The sequence below is a fragment of the Schistocerca cancellata genome, chromosome 2 (genome assembly GCF_023864275.1).
Source record: "Schistocerca cancellata isolate TAMUIC-IGC-003103 chromosome 2, iqSchCanc2.1, whole genome shotgun sequence".
Classification (NCBI taxonomy): Eukaryota; Metazoa; Arthropoda; class Insecta; order Orthoptera; family Acrididae; genus Schistocerca; species Schistocerca cancellata.
In genome coordinates this window covers 1,002,092,874-1,002,112,030 of record NC_064627.1, presented here as the reverse complement: position 1 = coordinate 1,002,112,030, position 19,157 = coordinate 1,002,092,874, and positions in this window count along the sequence as shown.

Below are 19,157 nucleotides of genomic sequence, written 5' to 3'. Positions count from 1 at the left end.
TACATTTTTGACAAGAATACTTTACACGTGCGAATTAATATCGTTTCCAAGGTTACTAACACCTTAGAACGATGCAGTACCAGCAGGTTTATGAAGATCTGGGTAACACATATTACTTCCGTATTTTGCCGCCAGTACAGAGTATCATGCTGTTTTGCCACGGGTTAAACAATCGTTAGTAAAATCTGCCTTACAAAAACGGAGAAAGACATTGCAGACAACAAAAGGCAAGCTTCCTTGCAATCAGTGCATTCGAAAATGTTTGGGAAGGTAGTGTATAAGGGCGTAGTTTAACATCTTATTAAACATGATTTATTGTGAGACTAACATATTTATTTATTTATTTTTGAAATTTCACCCATCACCAGAATTGCAACCGGCTTACCTCCACACATACATTTTTTAGTGACCTTTGGTACGAAATCGACTACGGGGGTAACAATCACAGTAGGTATGAAATGTTTTAGGCCTAATTTTCGTTCCAACCATTATTACTTAAAACATATTTGCGTAATTCAGACCTGAATAAAAGTACCTACTGATAACGCCACTTCTGTGGTGAATTATGATTGAGCAATAAGGTACACAGTGGTTTTACGTAATAGACGGACATGAATTCCCAGAGTTTAGTCTGCCAGCACAAATGCCGCTAGCGCTTCAAACTCAAAGAACGCCGAGGTTTTAAATTACAACTACTTTTCTCAGTGTGTAGGAGCTGTTCATCATTTATAACCTTTATTATGTTTGTGGTAGGTTTAACACCGAGTGCAACATTTCGTCGTGGTGCATTCGAAGGAAAGGTGGCTGATATGTACAATATCGTCGCGTTCTGTGAAATGGTATGCCTCGCCTAGAAGTATGCAACCCGCTGGACGGGTCTGTCTCTCCGGTGGCCAGGTGTGCCGGCGAAACCTCTGATTCTGCAGGAAACAAGAGGAAGTAAGGAAGACATCTAGGACATTAGAGACGGCAAATGATACGTATACTTGAGCTAGACAGTTGTGGTACGAGGAGAACTAAACAAGCTGCTACCTTCTCTACTCATCCAGCTCTCACTGTTAGTCATTCTTGTTATAATAATCAAAATATTAGCACAGACTGTATATCTTTTGCAGACCATCTGCCGATTCTACGTTAGCACAATCAAACAGCACAAAACAAATAGAAATTCTCGAAGAAACAGCAAAAAGATTAGGACTCTAAATATTGACGGAAAAATAAAAGACGTGTATAGCAATACACTGGTACTCGAAATCCTAGAAACTGAATACGGGAGAATCGAGATTGTTTATGAGTACAAATATTTAGGCGAAGTTATTCAGCAAACTGTTGAGGAAGAAAATAATTACAAAATTCGATGCCACAAAATGGAAACAGCTTTCAGGCTTACAAAGGACATCTAAAACAGAAACTGGGTCTCAAAATACTCAAAACTGAGACACTGTAATGCTGTCATTATATCATAGGGTCTTTATGGAGGTGAAACACACACTTCAAACGGAAAGAGAGATTTTATTGCTCAAACTGTTGCTGTTCTGCGAGTTCTCGTAGACTTCCACATACTGTGTAGTTGATCTGATTGACGACTCCATTCTTTTAACTTGTGGATAGAATTTTAATCTGCTTTTTTTCAGATCCTAATGAATATTAGAGTACTTTTCAATTACTTTACTTGCTCTTTATCGGTACACCCATTTTCAATTTCCTTTGCACCTAAAATTACGTTGACTACTTTTCGTTCTCTCTTTTGGACATCTCCAAAAGAGAGAATGAAAAGTTCTTTACTTGCTCTCAATCGGTACACCCCTGTTCAATTTCCTTTGAACCTAAAATTTCCCTGACTACTTTTCGTTCTCTCTTTGAATATCTCCAAAAGAGAGATCGAAAATTTTAGGTCCAAAGGGGTGTACGGACTAAGAGCAAATAAAGAAATTTAAAAGTACACCAACATTCGTTAGGATCTGATGAAAAGCAGACTAAAATTATATACATATATTAAAAAAATGGAGTTGTCAACCAGGTCGACTATACAGCATGTGGAAGTCTACGAGAACTCGGAGTAAAGCAACAATGCGAACATGCCTAAAGGAAGCGAAAAACACCAAGGGGACCGGAAGATTTTGGTCTGACGAGCAAAGAAAATCTTATTTCGAGATAAGTTAAGTAATGCGTGAACAAAGAAAAGCTATAACTAAACAGTGAAAATTCCGTAATTGTGGATCGCGTTTCCACTTGAGTCCAAACGTGAATGGTAACAACAACAATAATAATAATATTTCCATGTGGTTCAGCAGTCTGGTGCATGTTCTTTCAGTTATACGCCACTTAACCTACCACGCTAACGCTAATGGGAAAATAGCCGTACAGTTAACGTGGGATCCGAACTGTTTACCGATAGGGATTCGTTACCACGAAATTTTGTTTTCCAGGCACGTGCATTACAACTGTAGCACCAGGCCCGATACCTTGTTGTAGCTATTGAACAGTATTGCTATACTTACAGAGGGCATTTCCGCACAACACTCTGGGTTAACAGCCCTCTACATTTAAATCTAGTGTTCGATATGAAAGTATCGTTCCTCGTTGCAGAGCATGCAACCCTATTAAGAACATCTCCTGCCTTTTGTAATGTTCAGGGGACGATCATGAATCGCAGTGACTACATTTTTTTCTTTTGTTTTTTTCCTCAGTCTTCTGATAGCTTTGATGCGGCCCCTCACGAATTCCTCTTCTGTGTCAATCTTTTCATCTTAGAGTAGGAAATGCAACCTACGTCCTCAGTTATCTGCTTGATGTATTCCAGTCTCTGCCTTCCTCTACGTTCTAGAGTTCCTTCTAATAGCTTGGAAGTTATTCCCTGTGTCTAATGTTACGATGTAATGAGATGCTTTCGGAACTCGGAGAAAAATACTACGGACCATGTGATGGATATACTGAAGACTGAGAGCGATCAAATGGAGCGGTGTGTGTTTATAGGTGGCACAGTATTTCTTTTTCACAAATATAGGTGGCACAGTATTTCTTTTTCACAAATATCAGATCAAATCACTGTCTTCTCCATACCATATGTTTTCTTATACATCATAGACATATTTTTGAAACATTGCTACACACCTCAGTAATTCTGCTAGTTTGTACTTAATTTGTACGTAGTGGGACGCATACACCATACAACGCTTCATAAAATGCAGAAATAATTGGTTGTGGTATGCCAAGACCATCTTCAAATGTTATATCGAAAAGATGTGTGCAATATTTCATGTTTTTCATTGTCAGCAAAATAAATGTATTTTGGTATTGATTTGTTATACTTTTTTCCGTAATTACCATACCGATAAAAGCCACTCCAAAGTTAAAAATTTAACTCTGAAATTCTCGGTTTACATTTAAAAGTGGATTTAGTTTGGTCTGTAGGACACTTCACTGATTTTAAACTCGATCAACATAAGACTTTTTTATACTGAATGTGTATTATTTATCACAAAGGAAGACAGTTTTTAACCTTTATTTTTCAAGTATACACAAAATTAGAGTTTTCCATTTATTCCTTTCCTCGCCGATCTGCAGAGAACTTCCTCATACCTTACTTAATCAGTCCACCTAATTTTCAATACACGTCTCTAGCATCATTCCGCGGACGCTCGGCTCTCTTCCGTTCCGATTTTCCCACAATCCACGTTTCACCACCATAGTACAGTGTGGTTATTGTCTTAATAAAAGTGTCATTTCTCTTCGTCTCATTACGTATTTCTTTAATGCTTGGTTCTCATTCAAAATGTTCGAAAATAACCTTGTCTTGATTTTTATTCTGTCTTGTTTCCACTGTCAAGCGCAACGTGAGAACTGCCTCTCTGGCGCCTTCACCTTTCCTAAAGCTAAACTAATCATCATCTGATAGATCCTTAGTTTTCTTTTCTATTCTATTTTGTATTATTCTTGTCAGTGGCATGCATTCACGAGCTGTTAAGCTGATTGTACCATAGTTCTCGCATTTATCTGCCCTTTCTATATACGGAAATGCTTGGATGATGTTTTTCCCAGAGTCTAACGGAACGTCGCCACTCTCATGGTTCTACACACCAATTTGAATAGTCATTCATTTGTCACTTCCACCAACGATTTCAGAAATTGCGATGGAATATTATCTGTTCCTTCTGCTTTGTTTTAGCTCAATTCTTCCAGAGCTTTGTCATTGAAAGTAACAGGCGATTTCCAGTCACTAGAATACCCATCCTCAGAGATTCCTTGTTAACAAGTCATCGTCGCAAAAAACAGCGCGCTAAAAGCGGTACTCCATACGTAAAAGGAAGAGGATAGCAGGACGGCGATACAAGCGGGAAGTTGGTTGAGCAGCCGCAGATAAGCCAATACTGACCGCTACGCAAATGCAAATTCACAACTTGACGTGAACGATGGGGAGTGGCCCTAAGGAAGATACATTTCGGCGATGACTTGTTAACACGGAATCTTTATCACGTGAGGATGGGTCTTTCCGTGTTTAGCAAGGGCAGATATCGCAAAGTCAGCTTAACAGCTCATGAATGAATGCTACTGACAAGAATAATACAAAGAAGAATAGAAAAGACAATTGAGGACGTACCAGATGATGGTTAATTTGGCTTTAGGGAAGGTGGAGACGCCAGAGAGGCAGTTCTCACGTTGCGCTTGACACTGGAAACAAGACTGAATAAAAGTCAAGGCACGCTCATAAGAACTGTCGACCTAGAAAAAGCGTTCGACACTGTACAATGGTGAAAAATCTTCGAAATTCTGAGAAAAACAGGAGTAAGCTACAGGGAAAGACGACTAATATACAATTATGTACAAGAATCAAGAGGGAAAACTAAGAATGGAGACCACAAACGAAGTGCTCGTATAAAAAAGGGTGTTAGGACAGGGATGCAGTCTTTCATCCTTATTGTTCGTTCTGCCTCGGAGACACAATGATGGAAATAAAGGAAAGGTTCAAGAATAGAATTGAAACTTAGGGTGAAAGGATAGCAGTCATAAGACTCGCTGGTGACACTGCCATCCTCAGTAATACCGGGGAGGAACTCCAGGACCCCTCGGATGTAATGAACAGTGTAATGAGTACAGAATATGGACAGAGCGTAAACAGGAAAAAGAGGAAAGTACTGAGAAGCAGCAGAAGTGGGAACAGCGAGAAACTTAATATAAAAGTTGGAGGTCATGAATAAGACGAAGTTAAGGGATTCTGTTACCTTGCAAGCAATAAACACATGACGGACTGTATTTCTGTAGCACTGCATTCTGTGGTAGTGGAACAAGGATTGTCGGAAAACGGGAACATAAGTGAATCGAAGCTTTTGAGATGTGGTGCTACAGAAGAATGTTGAAAATTAGGTGGACTGATAAGATAACGAATGAGGAGATCCTCTACACAATCTGTGAAGAAAGTTAGTTAGTTCGTTAGTTAGCTAGATGTTCCATAGATCATTTTAACCATTCCTTAATCGAAATGACGTGGAACAAGTCAGTATATAGGACATGTATACACGACTAGCGTTAACATTAATGAACACATTTTTTTAGTCCTACAGATGCAAGTACAATTAAAAACAGGTGTTATTTTTCTTTTCGGGCTATCAGTTTTCAAGCAGAAATTCTTTAGAGCCACTGACAGCTTAAACAATGGCAGTAGTAGCCGACCGAGACAGACGCAGCAACAGAGAAGTAACCGCTTTTGTGACATTTACGAGTTCCTAACCAGGAGAGAATTTTTTATATCATCTGTGTGCTTTAACAGTTTAGTTTCTTGAGTTTCTGCTTGTAAAATAAATATCTAATAGGCACTGTTCTCGCGTTTTAGTTTGCGTCGGAAAGTAAACCGATTTTGTGAGAACTACAAGTTCCTAATCAGGGGCGAATTATTTCGTTTCACCTGAGTGCTTCGGCAGTTAGGTTTCAGCATATCTGCGTATTACTAGACACAGTTCGTGCGTTTTCTTCAGGTTTTACAGTATATTTCCGTAGTGTGAGTCGATAGTCCCTTTATCTGCATAATTTAGTTTTCCACGGTCTTTAGTATGGACAGAGACTGCGATTGTTGTGTGCAGATGCGAGCCTAGTTGGTGGCAGTTCGCTCTCAGCTTCAGGCTGTGATGGCTTCGGTTACACAGCGTGAGACTGCAGTGGATGGGCACCACTGTTGTGGGCCGGCCGTGGGAATCCAACGGACGTCCAGCACGTCCGAGTCCTCCGATCGGTCCTCACCGGTGGCCAACCCAGTTACTCTCGCACTGAGGCTGACCCCTCACCTGTGGTCGAGTGGGAGGTCGCCCCGGGGCGAAGCAGGCAGCGAAAGACTTCCCAGACGGCCCCACGTAAGGCCTCCCCGGTTTGTCTGACAAATAGGTTACAGGTGCTGTCGTGGCTGACACTGTCGCTGAGCCAGATGCTGTCGCCTGTCCTGTTTCAGAGGAAACCACTCAGCCCGCAAGATTCGGGCAGTCACAGAGGGTGGGATTGTTGGTAGTTGGGAACTCCAACGTTAGGCGCGTTATGGGACCCCTTAGGGACTTGACTGACAAGAAGGGTAAGAAAACCAATGTGCACTTCGTGTGCATACCGTGTGGAGTCATTCCTGATGTGGAAAGGGTCCTTCCATGAAGAGCACAGGGTGCAGCCAACTGCAGGTGGTTCCTCACGTCGGTACCACTGATGTGTGCACTTTGGATCTGAAGAGATTCTCTCTAGTTTCGAGCGGCTAACAGAAGTGGTAAAGGCCGCCAGTCTTGCTTGCAAGATGAAAGCAAAGCTGACCATTTGCAGCATTGTCAGCAGGACCGATTGCGGACCTCTGTACAGAGCCGAGTGGAGGGTCTGAATTAGAGGCTCAGACGGTTTTGCGACCGAGTAGGCTGCAGATTCCTCGACTTACGCCAAAGGATGGTTGGGTTTCGGGTTCCGCTGAATAGGTCAGGTATCCATTATAAGCAGGAAGCGGCTACACGGGTAGCAGGACTGTGTGGCGTGGACTGTGCGGTTTTATAGGTTAGAGGGTTTCGGGAAAACACAAGAAGGGCTTCAGTCGGAAAGGGTGCAGGCTGAACACAGGAAGAACGCAGATACAGGAACCACTGGTATAACAGTTGTAAACTGTCGTAGCTGTGTTGGGAAAGTACCAGAGCCCCAAGCGCTAATAGAAAGCACTGATGCTCAAATCGTTATAGGCACTGAAAGCTGGCTAAAGCCGGATATAAGCTCATCCGAAATTTTTGTGAAGGATAGGCTAAACACGGTTGGTGGTGGCGTGTTTGTTGCTGTTAGAAGTAGTTTAACGTGTCGCGAAACTGAAGTAGATACTTCCCGTGAGTTAGTATGGGCAGAGGTCATTGTTGGCAACCGGAATAAGATAATAACTGGATCCTTTTACCGAACTTCCAATTCAGATGATACAGTTGCTGAAAGGTTCAAAGAAAACTTGAGTTTGATTCCAAACACGTACCCAACTCATACGATAATAGTTGGTGGTGACTTTAATTTACCCTCGATATGTTAGCGAAAATACATGTTTAATTCCGGAGGTACGCATAAAATATCACCCGAAATTGTGCTAAACGCATTCTCTGATAATTATTTCGAGCAGTTAGTTGATGAGCCCACGCGAATAGTAAACGGTTGTGAAACACACTTGACCTGTTAGCAACAAATGATCATGAGCATCAAAACCGATTCAGGGATTAGTGAACACAGGGTTGTCGTAGCGAAATTGAATACTGTGATCCCCAAATCCTCGAAAAATAAGCGAAAAATATAAAAACCAGATAAAAATTCACTTGACGCCATCCTGAGAGACAATCTCCACTCATTCCAAATTAATAACATAAGTGTAGACCAGATGTGGCTTAAATTCAAAGAAATAGTATCGTCAGCAATTGAGAGGTTTATACCAAATAAATTAACAAACGACGGAGCTGATCCACCTTGGTACACAAAACGGGTTAGAACACTGTTGCAGAAACAACAAAACAAACATATCAAATTCAAACAGACGTAAAATCCCCAAGATTTGCGATCTTTTACAGATGCTCGAAATTTAGCGCGGACTTCAATGTGAGATGCTTATTACAGTTTGTCTCGAAACTTGGCAGAAAATCCAAAGAGATTCTGGTCGTATGTGAAGTATGTTAGCGGCAAGAAACAATCAATGTCTTCTCTACGCGATAGGAATGGAGATACTATGGAAGACAGTGCTGCCAAAGCAGAGTTACTAAACACAGCCTTCCGAAATGCCTTCTCAAAAGAAGACGAAGTAAATATTCCAGAATTCGAATCTAGAACAGCTACCAACATCAGTAACGTGGAAATAAATATCCTTGCAGTAGTGAAGCAACGTAAATCACTTAATAAAAGCAAGTCTTCTTGTCCAGACAGTATACCAGTTAGGTTCCTTTAGAAGTATGCTGATGCATTAGCTCCATGCTTAACAATCATATACAGCCGTTCGCTCGACGAAAGATCGGTACCCAGAGGCTGGAAAGTTGCACAGGTCACACCAATATTCAAGAAATGTAGTAGGAGTAATGCACTAAATTACAGGCCCATATCGTTAACATCGATATGCAGCAGGATTTTGGAACATATATTGTGTTCGAACATTATGAATTACCTCGATGAAAACGGTCTATTGACACACAGTCAACATACGTTTAGGAAACATCGTTCCTGTGGAACACAACTAGCTCTTTATTCACATGAAGTGTTGACTGCTATTGACAAGGGATTTCAGATCGATTCCGTATTTCTGGATTTCCGGAAGGCTTTTGACACCGTGCCACACAAGCAGCTCGTAGTGACATTGCGTGGTTATGGAATATCGTCTCAGTTATGTGACTGGATCTGTGATTTCCTGTCAGAGGAGTCACAGTTCGTAGTAATTGACGGAAAGACATCGAGCAAAACAGAAGTGATTTCTGGCGTAGTGTTATAGGCCCTTCGCTGTTCCTTATCTATATAAACGATTTGGGAGACAATCTGAACAGCCATCTTCGGTTGTTTTCAGATGACGCTATCGTTTATCGACTAATAAAGTCATCAGAAGATCAAAACAAACTGCAAAACGATTTAGAAAAGATATCTGAATGGTGCGAAAAGTGGCAGCTGACCCTAAATAACGAAAAGTGTGAGGTCATCCACATGATTGCTAAAAGGAACTCGTTAAACTTCGGTTACACGATAAATCAGTCTAATCTAAAAGCCGTAAATTCAACTAAATACTTAGTTGTACAATTACGAACAACTTAAATTGGAAGGAACACATAGATAATGCTGTGAGGAGGGCTAACCAAAGACTGCGTTTTCTTGGCAGTACACTTAGAAAATGAAACAGACCTACTAAGGAGACGGCCTACACTACGTTTGTCCGTCCTCTTTTAGAATACTGCTGCGCGGTGTGGGATCCTTACCAGATAGGACTGACGGAGTACATCGAAAAAGTTCAAAGAAAGGCAGCACGTTTTGTATTATCGGGAAATATGGGAGTGTCACAGAAATGATACAGGATTTGGGCCGGACATCATTAAAAGAGAGCCGTTTTTGGTTGCGACGGAATCTTCTCGCGAAATTCCAATCACAAACTTTCTCTTCCGAATGCGAAAATATTTTGTTGACACCGACCTACATAGGGAGAAACGATCACCACGATAAAATAAGGGAAATCAGAGCTCGTACGGAAAGATACAGGTGCTCATTCTTTCCGCGCGCTATACGAGATTGGAATAATAGAGAATTGTGAAGGTGGTTCGATGAACCCTCTGCCATGCACTTAAATGTGATTTGCAGAGTATCCATGTACATGTAGATGTAAATGTAATAAAGGTAATTTTTTCGCGAATGTTATAGGTGTTAACACCACAGTTTCCTCAAATTATGGATTATTTATGACGAATTTCACAAGTGAAAATAAGTATTGCGACGGCTCAGCTAAAATGCCTGGCTCCTTGAAGAGGTACCCACATGACGCCCCTCGGTTAACACCATTGATCGCTTTTGTGCAATCAATACTTTCTTTCTAAGTGATGAGTTGCCCCAGAAAATTACTCCTTGCACCATTATTGAGTGGAAATATGCAGAACATGACAGGAGGTTGGTGTGTTTATTTTCAAGAATCGCAATTATACGAAGAGAAGAAGTGGCTGAACTTGTTTGAGAAGTAATACGCTTCTTCCAGTCCAAAACATTGACAAGAACAAGGGTCAGGATGATAGGACGTGTGTTAAAACATCAAGCAATAGCGTCGATGATACTAGAGGGAGCTGTAAAGGGTAAAAAGTGCAGCGGAAGACAGAAATTGGAATACATCCAAAAAATAATTGAGCACGATCGGTGCAAGTGCTACTCCGAGATGAAGTGGTTATCGGTAGAGAGGAATAGATGGCGGTCCCCATCAAACCAGTCGGAAGACTGACGACTTAAAAAAAAAGTTACAGCTAGACATGGCAGAACGCAGTATGCAAAACACCGCAAAAAGACAACTGTTGCAGTGGTGACACCGGTCCACGAGCTGCAAATGCGTTCAGCTTCTGGAGTGAAATGTCGGCTACCTCCGTATTAGGAAGCTTACTTGTGACAGGGCAGACGACGTCCTCTGGCGCGTTCCACGCTCGTTAAGGCACGGTAGTCACCGCGGGAAAACACATGAAACGGCTTGATATTTTCTTTTACCCTGTTTCTTACAAGTACATGTTTCAGTTTCCACTAACACTAAAAACGACTACAGCATGGGGCGTTGGCGTGTGAGATTAAAGACTAGGCTAATATGACGAGTTGACGATCAACCATTTTTTATAATTTCATTCTTGGAACTTTTTTTAGTTGGAATTTATGGGTAGAACGGTCTCTTATCGTATTGTATATAGTCGCATAAATTTTTGTTTCACTGTAATCACAATTATTTTGTAAATTTACAGATAAATGTGCAAAAGAGCAATACCTATAATTGTTGAATTTTTTTTATTGTTAGGAAGTATAATATAACATGTTCGTTAGTTAAACATCGACCTCATTTCCCACTGAATAGTACGTGTTGAGAAAATTAGTTCAAAAGTCAGTTATTTTTCAATACCAAAAATCGGTCAAAACATCTTCCTGCTCCAAAGTACGAGCAGTCCTCATTGCATCATGTGTAGCATTTGCGACACTATCAACTTACATATGTTTATAGAAGAATGTGTTATAATATTTGCGCGTTGCGTATTGTGACTTTTAGTTTTTTCACACCTTATCTTTCTTTAGGTCATGGTTTAAAATCAACAATATTTCGGCAGTCTTTAGGCGTAATGGAAGCACTATTCGTTGATGGTCCCTGTTCTTCAATTTTCTGCACCACATGTTCATCAGTAGATTCGTTCGCAGTTGCTGTAGGTTTCCCTTGAAGTGCTGCAGGCAGAATAGGAATATTTTTGGTTTCCGTAAGGCACACAACAATAGCAGGATCTTTGGTTAACACTGCTGTAAATTTATGCACACAAAGGAATCATAAAGTTCGATTCCACATTAACTGCACAGCTGGCTGTAGCTGCTTTGAAAGAGTCATCGCTCAACAGATGACTATGTCATCAATATGCTCCAGTCAACTAGCCCTGGAAGGCTATTTTAAAATTCGTAGATTTTATGAGTGGGATTAACAAGTAGCGCTACTAACAGTAAACTGAGATAGTGATTCACAACAAAGGATACCATATATCTTGAGAGTGTCTTAATTTGTGAGTTTTTTGATTGTTCGAGGAGTCGATCCTCGATGTTTTCCCGCCATAATGAGTATTCCACGAGGGTTCAGGCTTGCAGCCAGACCACGTCGACACCCTTTCACCTATCATGCAGTTGAAAACTACGCACATACTTCACCACGAGTTTTTTGGTATGAAGTCAGTGATGTGCAGCAGGAATTTCCAGCGTGAAACTCATCTGAAAATGGCTGAATGACTACCGGCCGAAATCCGAGTGTCGTGGCCACATATCTACGTCATCCGGCTGCAAGCCAGATACCTCATGGAACATACAGGGAGTCCTTTACTAATGTCTTAGGATGGCATTTTATGGTTTCTGGATATATTGCAATGTAATTTAAAAATCAGAATAATCGACACTGTTCATAACTGAAACTTCCACAACAGTCGTACGAAATTTTTATTACTGAAGTCTTACACAGCCCGGTATTACTAAAAACAGTAGTTGGTTGGTTGGTTGTTTTCGGGGAAGGAGACCAGACAGCGAGGTCATCGGTCTCATCGGATTAGGGAAAGACGGGGAAGGAAGTCGGCCGTGCCCTTTGAAAGGAACCATCCCGGCATTTGCCTGGAGCGATTTAGGGAAATTTCGGAAAACCTAAATCATGATGGCTGGACGCGGGATTGAACCGTCGTCCTCCCGAATGCGAGCTAAAAACAGTACAAAGTGTACTTGTCAAAGTAAAGCTCGTCTGACAGAGTATGGAACAGTGACCGTACTAAAACCGCTTTTCTATGTACCTGACGTTAAAAGTTGGTTTTAGCGTGGTCACTGTCCCATACGTCTTCGGATGAGCCGTGTACAGCAGATGTGCTGCCGCTCAACTTGACTAGCACATGTACGCTTACGCTATTCACTAATGGGCCAGACACCTCTAAACCACGCTGTCTAAGACTTCAGTAACAAATATTTTGTATAATTGTATTGGAAGTTTGAATTATGAACAATTTAGATAACAGTTGTGGATGTCCCTTTAACTGCTGAGAGGCTTAAGAATTTCTGGAGAGGGATAAGGAAGAAGAAGAAGAAAAATATTTACAAGTATTAAAAACGCACCCAAATTTCTGAAAACCGATATTGGCCAAATTGGAAATGTTAAAAAATTTAAGCATCTTGGAGAGATAATACAACAAAATGATTTGGAAGAAGACGCTGCAATAGGAAAGGGTACATAAGATGGGAAGGGAATGTGGTATAGCTCAAGACCTTTACAATAATAAATTATCGTCCAAAAATGCAAAAAAAAAGGCATTACAGAGCAGCAGTGAAGCTAGAATGTCTACGTGGCAGCGAATATCTATCATCAAGTTATAACTTGGGTTGAAACTTCCTGGCAGATTAAAACTGTGTGCCCGACCGAGATTCGGATTCGGGACCTTTGCCTTTCGCGGGCAAGTGCTCTACCATCTGAGCTACCGAAGCACGACTCACGCCCGCTACTCACAGCTTTACTTCTGCCAGTACCTCGTCTCCTACCTTCCAAACTTTACAGAAGCTCTCCTGCGAACCTTGCAGAACTAGCACTCCTGAAAGAAAGGATATTGCGGAGACATGGCTTAGCCACAGCCTGGGGGATGTTTCCAGAATGAGATTTTCAGTCTGCAGCGGAGTGTGCGCTGATATGAAACTTCCTGGCAGATTAAAACTGTGTGCCCGACCGAGACTCGAACTCGGGACCTTTGCCATGTCTCCGCAATATACTTTCTTTCAGGAGTGCTAGTTCTGCAAGGTTCGCAGGAGAGCTTCTGTAAAGTTTGGAAGGTAGGAACGAGGTACCGGCAGAAGTAAAGCTGTGAGTACCGGGCGTGAGTCGTGCTTGGGTAGCTCAGTTGGTAGAGCACTTGCCCACGAAAGGCAAAGGTCCCGAGTTCGAGTCTCGGTCGGGCACACAGTTTTAATCTGCCAGGAAGTTTCATATCAGCGCACACTCCGCTGCAGAGTGAAAATCTCATTCTGGTAACTTGGGTTAATTAGAAAACAACACAGCTGGGAAAATCTATGTTGACAATGTCTTTTTCTATACGCCAGATGTGTCAGAAAAATCGAGATCTCTATTTGGAGTTCGTTGGTTTAGAAAAGGAGTGTGATTCTGTGACATGGAGGTTACTAGGGACAGCACCGTAACAGGGTGGAGTGGATGGTGCATTAAAGTAGTTGGTGAAAAGGAGGTAACACCAGAAGCCGCGCGGAATGGCCGCGCGGTTTGAGGCGTAATGTCACGGACTGTGCAGCCGCTCCCGCCGGAGGTTCGAGTCCTCCCTCGGGCACGGGTGTGCGTGTCGTTCTTAGCGTAAGTTAGTTTAAGTAGTGTGTAAGTCTAGGGACCGATGACCTAAGCAGTTTGGTCCCTTAGTAATTGACACACACACATTTACCACCAATGCGAGACAATTGTGAGGGTTGGATGTAAGACATCAGAAAGCTTTAAAACGAGTAAAGGATTAAGACAAGGATGTTCTACGCCACAAACCTTATTTAAGTTGTATTCACAAGCTTTTCTCGGTTACTTTCAAATGGTTCAAATGGCTCTGAGCACTATGGGACTTAACATCTATGGTCATCAGTCCCCTAGAACTTACAACTACTTAAACCTAACTAACCTAAGGACAGCACCCAGTCATCACGAGGCAGAGAAAATCCCTGACCCCGCCGGGAATCGAACCCGGGACCCCGGGCGTGGGAAGCGAGAACGCTACCGCACGACCACGAGCTGCGGACTTTCTCGGTTACTGGAACAGATAGTGCAGAAGTTTGAGTGTGACAGTACAGCATCAAAGTTTACATTCATTACTGTTCGCCGACGATCAAGTGCTTATGCTCTTGATAACGGTGATGCCACGTATGAAATGAGAGAATTAATGGATACTTATAGACAATGTGAACTAACAGTGAATATGGATAAAATAGAATATCTTGTTACGGGAAGTGGGCAAGGTGAACGTTTAGATTTTGACTCTGACCGGATACGAAACGTGGAAGTGTCCAGGTATCTGGATTCACTAATCGATAAGACTGAACAGTGTGACGTGCACATATCGCAAAGGATAAGTAGAGATAAGTAGAGCGAGGATGGCTATTAGATCATGAAATGGTATCTATTCGAGCAGGGACATATCCAGACGAACAGAGAAGGTAGTGATCGTGCTGTGGTTGAAAGCAATGTGACGAATGGCTCAGTGTTGAACACTGTACGAAAGACAGAGGGGGAACACTGAGGCTGTCGAAATGGATGGGATACGACGGAGCATGAGAGAGAGCTTCTTGGATGGACCGAGGAATGTATACGTACGAATGGAGATGGATGCAGTGGAACCAGTCACAGATAGGATTGAAGCTCAAGCACTGAGATGGTGTGGGCATGTCCGACGGATGGAGCAACAACGATGGCCGCAGTGTTTGCTCATCTGGTCTCCGCCAGAGAGGAACCAGGAGAGGCCGAGGGCAACATGGAGGGGAACTGTAGCCAAAACCATGGAAAGGAGGGTCTGCCGGAAGCAGACAGGCAGGATACAAGTTTGTGACATTTGAGAACAGCCAATGCTGATAAGTGGAAAGAGTGCTCAAGAAAAGTAAAGGTAAGTAGTGTAAGTAGGCAGTTTAGGTTTTTATGTTGGTAACGCCACGTAGCGCTCTATATGAAAATCACTGACTGTGCTGTGTGAAGGTTGTAGTTGGTTTGCATTGTTGGAGTATATGCTATTGTAGTGTTGGACAGTTGGCTGTTAACAGAACGTAGCGTTGCGCAGTTCAAGGTGAGCCGCCAGCAGTGGTGGATGTGGGGACAGAAATGGCGGAGTTTTGAGAGCGGATGATCTGGACGTGTGTCCATCAGAGACAGTAAATTTGTAAGACTGGATGTCATGAACTGCTATATATATTATGACTTTTGAACACTATTAAGGTAAATACATTGTTTGTTCTCTATCAAAATCTTTCATTTGCTAACTACGCCTATCAGTATTTAGTGCCTTCAGTAGTTTGAATCTTTTAGTTAGCTGGCAGTAGTGGCGCTTGCTGTATTGCAGTAGTTCGAATAACGAAGATTTTTGTGAGGTAAGTGATTTGTGAAAGGTATAGGTTAATGTTAGTCAGGGCCATTCTTTTGTAGGGATTATTGAAAGTCAGACTGCGTTACGCTAAAAATATTGTGTGTCAGTTTAGTGTTGATCAGAATAGGTAAAGAGCGAAATGTCTGAGTACGTTCAGTTCTGCTCAGTTGTTTGAAAATCAAATAATGTAAGAGGTTTATCAGCACAGTAATTCATTAATTTTTTTAAGGGGACGTTTCAGTAGGAATACTGGAAAGATGAAAAACTATGGAAGCTTGATAATTACTTAGTAATGATGAAACTTAGCGAAAGATAGAAAACATTTCAGAAGTAATGAGAGAATATATTTTGGACATTTATATCGAGTGCCACGTGTTACCTCCCCCTCACTTATCGACCTTAATGACAGTGAAAAATTATACCGCGCGTACCTAATGGAAATTTGGGAAAAGCAATCGTCACCGAAGTTAATCTGTCGGTAAAGAGGGAGGAAAGGGTTACATCTAAATGAAAGGGAAAATGCAAATGAAACTGGTGGAAATTAATTTTAAAAAGGGGTAAAGTTAATAAAGAAAGTAAATGTGCGGTCGTCACGTTAACAATTAATTGGTGCTAATTAGATATTTGAGATTTGGGGGAAATTACGGTCGCCAGTCCTAAGGACAATTACTATAGTAACTGAAAAAGAAAGGTTATTACACATATAATTAGCATTAGAAGCGTGGCAATGAAGGTTGACACGTGTAGTGTGAAAACTGAAAGTTTGTCAGAAGTAATACATTTCGCTACACACTGACTTAATTTAGCAAAAGAATTAATAAAACCGAAAAATCGAAAGTTAATTTAGTGACTGAAGTTAATAGTGAGCTTTCTTTCTGAAGCACATCGAAATTCAGTAAAATACGGTTAGTCTTGGACTACCTCAACAACCATTTCAAAAGCTACTTGAATCTACGCAATTTACAAATAAGAGATTTAACTTTGAACTTGAATTAAATGATTCTGAACAATTAACAATAGTAAAATTTAGTACATACCAAGCTGAGCTGCAGTCACAGGTAAGCTAAAATACGGTAACAAAACTCGCACTCTTAATTTGTGCTTGTGTAATCTAGATATTGTAGCCAGCTATGAATACTTTAACTGAACTTTGAAATTAAAGCAGCGAAATTGAATTATGTTACTTTAATGCTGGCGTTTGAATTTCAACGACACTCGGTTTCATTTCGGAAAAGGAAGGGACCCTGCTTGGCAATGCAATTGGGACAATGAGCAACAAAGGTTCATGCTAAATTGCTGTAATTTTGTGATGCAACAATTTTAAAAGTTTGAAAAGCTGAGGTCTGCCATACAGTTCTAAAACTATACGTGCTTCCAGTCTTCCTTGTTGGTTAATTGAAGGTTTGAAGCCGTCGATCGAGGAGGTGCCGACAGTCACTCATTGTCGGCCGTCGCTGTTGCAGAAGCTGGATGTTGGCGCGCCTTCTTCTCGACGCGGTCACCAGACGAAACGGGCTCTTGATGTGCGCCAGATAATGCTTCCCGTCCGCGACACCATGTCAGAAACTATCATCGCAAGTCGAGCGCAATTACATGCTGCCAAACCCCGAAAGCGTGGCAACTCGCGGGAGCGTCACACAACACACCTGCTCCACTCCCTACTCCAGCCAGACTCCCCGGATGCTGCTGAGGCGGCTGATCACACCCTCTGGCGTTACTACTATTCTGCGAAGCCCGTATCACGCTAGTATGATACTGGTTTCCGTCACTTTGTGGGATAAGAAGCCAACAATAAACTACATCAATACATTAAAAAAGGATTTAGAAAAAGTAATACCAAAGCTGAAGAAACAACTGACACAGAAGTGTTTAGGGAAATGTCCTGAATATGGAGGGGTTCCAAGGTAGAATGGTGAAAAACAAGTGAGCAGAAGACAGGGAGAAGAAACAAGAATCGAACAACGAATAGACGAATAACTAATTTAAATTGGCACGTGGTCCTTTGTTGGCCAATCCGAAGAAAGGCTCGCCCCTTCCTGCATACCTTTGTAAAAACGTTGCCACCATGGAGTTAACTGCAGACCGTTGCAAATCGTTATCCACCGCCATGAAAATCCTTACGGAAGTGCGCTGTGATGTGAGCTGCCGAGTCAACGGCGACAAAACAACAACAGCCAAAATGAAAAGAGAAGAGAAAGAGTACGGTGGTCGGTTGGATGTGAACCAGGTCAGGCCACCTTCCCAGCACCCCGGGCCGAACAAAACATTTATAGCGTCGGAGATAACCTGTTGTGCGGAGCTGCATTTGCATACGCGACCGCGACGGAACAGGTTCTGGCGGGCCGCAGTTTGGGCGTCCGCGCTTTCCGACAGGAATAGCAGCGCCCGCCGGTGCTGGCGCCAGGCTGTGCCACTACTGGCGCCAGTCCGGGACCAGTAATGGCCCCAGTCCGGAGCGCGCACTCCCACTTAAGCTGTAGCTGATCTCAGGACCCGCTACTTACACGTCAGGCGGACCCGCTGCGGTCCTAGCGAGGCTGAGTGCGCAAGCTTCCAGGCCTCACACATACAAGTTATAAAGCACACTGGTGTGCCGTATTTAAGGACGAATGTAACTTTCACATTGTGTCACTGACAAGTAACACTCCATGGAACTTGGATCATAGTGTAATGTTATGTGAGCCTCACTGCCCTTTTTTTAACTGATTTGTGCCTGATTTTATTCTGAGAAGCCCAGTAATGTATGTAAATACCGTAAATGTAAATTTGATTCAAAAAGTACTTGAAGTTAAGTGAAGCGCAGCTGGATAGTAACAAACTCTTTAGCGCGCAATCCCCGCAACAATAGTAGTTGCGAATCTTTGAGTATGGACTCTAAAAAAAAAAAAAGAAAATTAATTTATTAAAATAAGAGGACTGTTAATCTGTACCTGGTGGGAAGAGACCGTGTTTCTAGGCCGTCACTCAGAACGTATAGTGACATTTAATGAAAATTGCTATTTCAGTGATAAAACCGTGTAAAGCATGTGTAATAGTTGCCAAACATTTATGTACATAAATTTTATGGAAGTGAAGAATAAAAATATCTTCTATTTTGGAAAAGGAGGTGAACTTCATTGTCGTCGCTGGCTATCAATCGACAGAACTGTAAATGTACAATGTTCACTGAAATACAGGAAAGGAAATGCATTCTCTATAGTTTTCATTCAATACGTAACAACCGCTCATAATTTCTTAATTGAAGTAATTGGATTATGTTCTTGTGCAATAGTATGGTGCTGAATCCACTAACCAATTTTCATGCAGCAGGACGTGTAGTTTGAAGGAAGTTTTGGTGCCAAGCGATCTCCTCTTCTC